Source organism: Anas acuta, chromosome 17 (genome assembly GCF_963932015.1).
Source record: "Anas acuta chromosome 17, bAnaAcu1.1, whole genome shotgun sequence".
Taxonomy (NCBI): Eukaryota; Metazoa; Chordata; class Aves; order Anseriformes; family Anatidae; genus Anas; species Anas acuta.
Genome location: NC_088995.1, coordinates 8,710,828 through 8,717,192, shown reverse-complemented (window position 1 = coordinate 8,717,192; position 6,365 = coordinate 8,710,828).

Here is a 6,365-nt window from a genome sequence, read left to right as displayed (position 1 = left end):
AGGTGTGAGAGAAAAGGCCCCTGGCCAGAACATGGTGCTCGGGCAGGAGGATGGGGAACAGGGAGCGCTGATGTAGCCAGGCCCCAGCAGAGCCCGGAGCAGGGAGGGAGCATGTTCCCCTGCACAGTTCTCACCCCAAAACACTTTTTAGCCCTCCTAATGAATCTGGATAAGTGGTGTAATTTCTGTGGCACAAAATGTATTTGGGAAGCATGAGATCACTTTGCAGAAGGCAAAATAGTGTTTCTCTGTGGCCATTCCAATTACTGGGGAAAGGCTGTGCTGCTTTCAGAGGTCACCACCTGCCTTTCTTCCCACAGCTCACATTTCCCCGCTCCATGCAGTATCTTTCCTCCCCTATTGTGGAAGAGATAGTATTTATTTTTTTTCCTTTTATTCTCTTCCTTCTAAAATACCTTTCAGCAAAAATGAAAAGCATTTTGAATGTCAGCAGGATCTGCTTAAACTCTTACAGTCTAAGGAGAGCAGCAGTCTGTTCCAAGAAGAAATCTCGGGCACGAGGCTCGGTGCCACCTGGTGAGTCACGGTGACATATCTAGAAAGAGGGAGCAAGGTGCTGAGCATTCAGTCTGAGCGCTGTCTGTAAGGCTCTGTGGGGAGGCACCTTCTCAGCCCTTCTATCACGGCAGTGCACCCCAGAAAGGAGGCAAGAGCCGCAGCACGCAGCCACCACTGACTCAGCTCTTCCCTGCAGAGTCCCTGGCTCAGCCCCAGGGAGGATCCGTGCAGACCATTTCCAGCCTGGTGTGTGCTGTGCTAATCAGCGGGATGGAGAGGAGACATTCAGCCCCTTGCAAGGGAATTCTCTGCTAGTCACTGGTGATGCCTGGCTGCCAGTTGGCAGCTCCAGGAGCAAGAGAGAAAGCAAGGCTTGAAACAGACTGGTTCAGCTGAGCAGCTGTGGGACCTGTGTTTATTTCTCCATATGCACTTGGATGCTTTGCCATAGAAACCTCCCCACTGAGAGCTGGTTGTGAATGAATACGTGCCAATGCACATCATGAGGTCCTGGCCTAGGAAGCCACCAGTGCCTTGGATCCACTCTAACAGGCTGCAGTTTAACTGCGGACAAACTATTGCAGGACATCCAGCCGATCCCTGGCAGCTCCTGGCTGCACTGGCAGGGGGAGCACAGCAGCGTGCATCCAGCTCCAGAGCGGGGAAATGCCCCCACACAGCCCTCCAGAGGAGATGCATGCTCAGGGAGCAGGACGGGCAGCCCCAAACCCAAAGGAAGCTGTTTTCATAAAAGCTGAGTTCACAAACCAGAGAGGATAACGCAACCCAAACAAGCCTTACCTTGCACAGGAGGAGGAAGCTCAGGGCTCTCAAAGGGGATTAAGAGGATGAGCTGCTGGTGCAGGTCTCCTCACTGATACCCAGAGGAACCAACTCTGTTCTGCTGCTAAACCATGGGATGCCTTGCAGTGAGCCTCTGTCTCCTGTGAGGTAGCACAGCAGGAGATGGATCCCTGTGGTACCAAATACTCTCCTCAGCACTGTACTTGCTGTCGCAGGGCTGTAACCTCAGCTCCTCCAAGCAGCTCACACCTCTATCCAGACTCACGCACCAGACCAAGTTCCATCCCTGGCAGTTCCCCAGCCTCCCTCCCTCTGCATGTAAGATACAAATGGCCAGCCCAAGGGGAGACGTGTGTTATGCAGCAGGAAGGAGGCTGCAGCAGAGCAGAGCAGTATCGCAGACATTTCCTCACCACAACCTCCCACAAGATAATCAGTCTCACAAAAGATCTCAGAGTGAAACATGTAAGCATACCCTTCAAAAGAAGCCTTCCAGAAGGAGAGGTCACCAGGTGCAAAGCCATGCCACACCTCCCACCATCTTATCTTTTCCAGGCATTAAAAAATACCCCTAGAAATCTTTCCTCCTCCCGGGCTTGTTCAGTCCCTTTCAGATCTACAGTCACACAGCAGCACTGCACGAGGCAGTGAACTCCCACTTCCACTGATCGTGCCAACAGCCAGCAGCTTTCTTCCTGGCGCAGCGTCCTCCTGCCAGCTCCCAGGGCCAAGGGAGATGCCCACCTGCAGTGTCCCGGACAAAAATGCTGGTGAGCACTGCCAGCAGCACTGGTAGGAAGCAATCGGTGCCAGGCAGCAGAGGGAAAAAGGGATAGGTCAAAGGCTTTCAGTGACTCAAACAGAAATGCACTTGCTCCTTCCTTCCCTAGCTGGCCAACAGCTTCCTCACTCCTCTGTCCTTTATTTTACACCAGCTCTGACCACAAAGTACAGGGTAATTACCTTAGCATGCTCCAGGTAGCAGGATGCTTAGCAGAGGCCACCACAAGCCTTCTGCCTTCCCATGGCTCCACCCAAATAACTGCTAATTGTTTTCTTGAGGTAAGGATGCATTTCACATGCCTCAGAACCTGTCAAAGCCCTTCCCGCCCTCACCACCAAAACTCTTTTTTCAACCTGTAATTCATTGCTCAGAGGAGTGCTTGGACAATAAAGGAATTTGCACTGTTTGAGGAAGACTGACAGGCTCCTAAGTGAACAGTTGCTGATAATGTTGCCAAAATTTAAATTGTTTCCTCTTACAAAAGCCAGCAAAAGATCATTGGACTTTTGCCTTTAGAGGTAATTCTGTCCACCACCAGACCGCATGCAGTTCGTATCGGGGAAGAGGAAATGTGTCTCAGAACAACCTCTTATCACCACAGTATCTTGACTGTGCAGCAGGTATCAGGACCTTCAAGGGCAGCTGACAGAAAGCCCAGCTACCCAGGCTTGGAGCAGTTGGGAACTGTTATCAATGAACAAGAGAATCTGTTTTGCAATTTACTGGCATCAGACAAGTGCTCTTGAAATAGGTGCAATAGCTGGTTTAAAGCTGCCAAGAGGTAGTTCACAACACAAAATAGACCAGAACAATCATAGCTGAGGCCAGCACTCCAGGAAGCCATGGCTGTATTTTGATCTACTTTGAGACATTAAGTTCTTGATAATGAATCTCTTTTGTTCCCCTCCAACGTGATAGCATTCCAGTTCAGTGATGCTGATTCAAAACCAGAACAGCCACAAAATACGGTAACCACACAGTATCCTCCTCAGGAGAAGAGTGAAGAGGATAGTCAGCTTTTCTTCCACATGCATTTACTCCTTTTCCCAATGCCTGGCACTTCCCCTGCTGCATCCAAACTGGCCTCAAAAGCAAGTGAACCACAAAAACATTGACATATCTTGCTACAGCATCAGGCTTATTCAGCTTGCACGCAGGCATGTCACAGGGGTGGGGAATAGATTCTTTACCGCTTACTGATCAGACTGTTTCTGCACTTCTTCATGAGGATTATTCATCCCCATCCATTTCTGAGGCAATATGCCTTAAGTTGGATACAATGATGGGAAGCACATAGAAAGCTATCTGACAGCTACGTGGACCTTGCTCAACCTGAGTAACCCCCTGAAATGCATGGGGTCTCACCAAGCACAAAGATGGTCACAGAAAACTGGAAAAAGGCATTTCCCCAGACCAGCGGCTGCTCTTAGGTCTCCACATCACACCTCTGAGCAGAGCTTTGTCCCTACTCCCCTTAAGCCATTCGGTTTGTGAAGCAAAATTCATCCAAAAATGTGTATCTTTATTTGAACTCCGTTGCAACAGAATAACCTCTTTTACTCTGGAGACCCAACCAAGAACTGAAGAGGTTCACCTCACAGAGGTAACCCCAGCAGCAGCTCAAGGACACTGACTGGAACTAGCAGACACAGGGGCCTGCAAGTCCACCAGGAAAAAAAAAATAGAAATCCCCTCCCTGTGAATGTCAAGCTTAGCTTAACATTATGCTTGAGGCAGCATATCTGCCTCTGGATAGGTTCACCGATACTCCAGCACCCTCACAGGGCTCCACCACAAACACCAAAACCATTGCAGTCTGAGGAAATGCTCCCTCCGTATCCCAACACGATAAAGCTGTCACAAAACTGCTCATTTTACCATCAGTTTTTTGTGGCCTTGATTTTTTAAGAAACTGCAGTTGAAAGACAGTGAAATGGAGGACTCTAAAGGCAGAAGGTGGTTGTGCCCAAGGTCTCCAACTTTCAGATGCTCTCCCCTGTGTCTCAGCCCCGGAGGCCCACCCTCAGGGGCAGCCCCCATCTCCTCACCGCTAACAGGGGGAGACAAAAGGAGAGATTAGCCCTTTTGTCACCCCCTGAACTGAAAGGTCAGGAACAGAAGAGGCGGCAACATCTCCTGTGAGCTTTTGCATTGCTAATGCCTGTGGCAGCACTAGCTGGCTGAGTTGCCCCTAAAGCGGCAGCCCTTGCTGGCTCTTCAGGCGAGGGCTGTTTGAGAAGATCGCAACACAGGCTCCCTTGCGGTAACACACAGAAGGACCCTCTTCAGTACAGCAAGAAGGCAAGCTTACCTGCCATTCCCTAAGCAAAAACGAAGGCAGATAAGCACACTCCGAGGCACACACCTCAGCCGCCCCACAGGACATAATGCAAGGCGCTTTGCTTTCCTGGGCTCTCGAGCTGGGCATTCACTCGCCGGCATGGCTCTTCCCCAGAGAACAGCAGGATGCCGCCAGGGGTCACCCCTGTAACGTATTTTTGACCTATTTCCATCTTGCCCTGCTCTGGGCATCCGTACTGAGGTGCTGGCAGCGGGGCTGCAGGGGCCGCCGTGAGGAGAATCCGCGCTGCCCTGCCCGCGCGCTGCCGGTTCCAGAAGGTTCCACAGCAGCCTCCCCTCAGCGCTCAGCCGAGCCCTTCAGCGCCTCCGGGAAATCACAACAAGAAAGGGCAAAACGCTCAGTGGTGCCCCTCAATGTCTCTGGGAATTTGCAATAAGAAAGGGCAAAATGCCACAGCGCAGGAAGGAATGGGGTGGTGTGGGTTAGGGGGGCTGTTTCCAGGGACAGCCAGGCTGTAAAGGGGGAGTGGGGATCAGAGTGCCGAAGTGAGGTGAGAGCTGCTGTTAGTGTTATACCCCCTGTGTAACCCTCAGCATGGGTGTCCCACTGCATTAGTTTGAGCATGTGGATAGGGCTATGTTTGAAGAAGAGGTGGCTGTAGCACCCTCTGAAAGCAAGGCTCTGAGGTGAAGCGAGGGCTGCTACCAGAGCCCTCCCCACACGCCGCCTCTAGCCAGAGGCTTCGACACGTCCCATGATACAAATCTCAGCCTAAGGTTAGGATTAAACTTCATGTATTTGGAGGCAAATGCTGACATGAAAAACCTCTAATGAGTTCCCTAGAGCTTCATCCACATATTCCATGTCAAATCTGGCTCACTAGCTAGACAAAAAGGTTGTAGCAAAAAAACATAGAGAGCACATCCTAACAAATACCCAGAGAAACAGTGAAAACAACGGTTCCTCTTTGCGCATTCAATCCTGCTTTTCCCAAGACACAGCACTCCCCACAGCTGCATCCAAACTCTCCTCAAAAGCAAGAGGTGAATAAGGCTGCAGCCAAAATGATGCCCTCCTCTCTGGCTGTAGAGGTGTCTCTAATGTGCAGCTTTATATGGTGATCTTTGACGATAGAGATTTGGAAAGAAGAAAAAAAAAAGCCTGCTGTGGAGCTGGTCTAGAGACATGAAGAAAGCTTGTTCAGTCATGAAGCAAAAACAAACAAACCAACCAACCAACCCACCTTTTTTTGTTACAGAAGAATAAAAACCTCCACACTTCAGTTCTGTCTCAGCTGGATGCTGCTGAGGAAAAAAAGGAATTATTCCCCCTGCAGTGTGTTTTGGATTTTAGAGGACTGTAAAGGTGTCAATAAGCAACCTAAAATGCCACCACATGGGTCTTTCAGCAGGAGTTATGGGCCTAAATCTGTCTTTAAATCGTGGTCTGAACCTCTTGGTGGCTTGGTCTCCATCTCCCCTTGTGAAATGCAAGGTGTCAATCTTTTTTCTTAAAACAAACAAACAACAATAAAAACCAAACATGAAAGCCCATGTGCAGTCAGGCATGGAGCCATGAATAAGCCAAATGGCCAGTTCCACATAGCACACCATCTCCCTGCAGATCCAGGCATTCCCATTACCTTCCATTTGCATCACCAACCCAGTGCTGTTGATATTCCCTCTAAGGGCTCTGTTCTGCTCCCATTTAAGCACTGCCCAGTTAGGCACTATGGAAAAAATCGTGAGAAGTTTTGTCTCACAACAAGCAGTGGTTTACTCTGGAGCGGATGTACTAGCACCTCTCCATGGAGCTGGAAATAGGGCGAACCCCTAATCAGGCAACGAATTTTCATGCCTCCAAGCAAGAGAAAATGAAGAACAAATTAAGTGTTCGCTGCAAACAATAATAGTGTTTTTCTGCCATTCTTTTAATTTCTCTCAGCATAACTACACA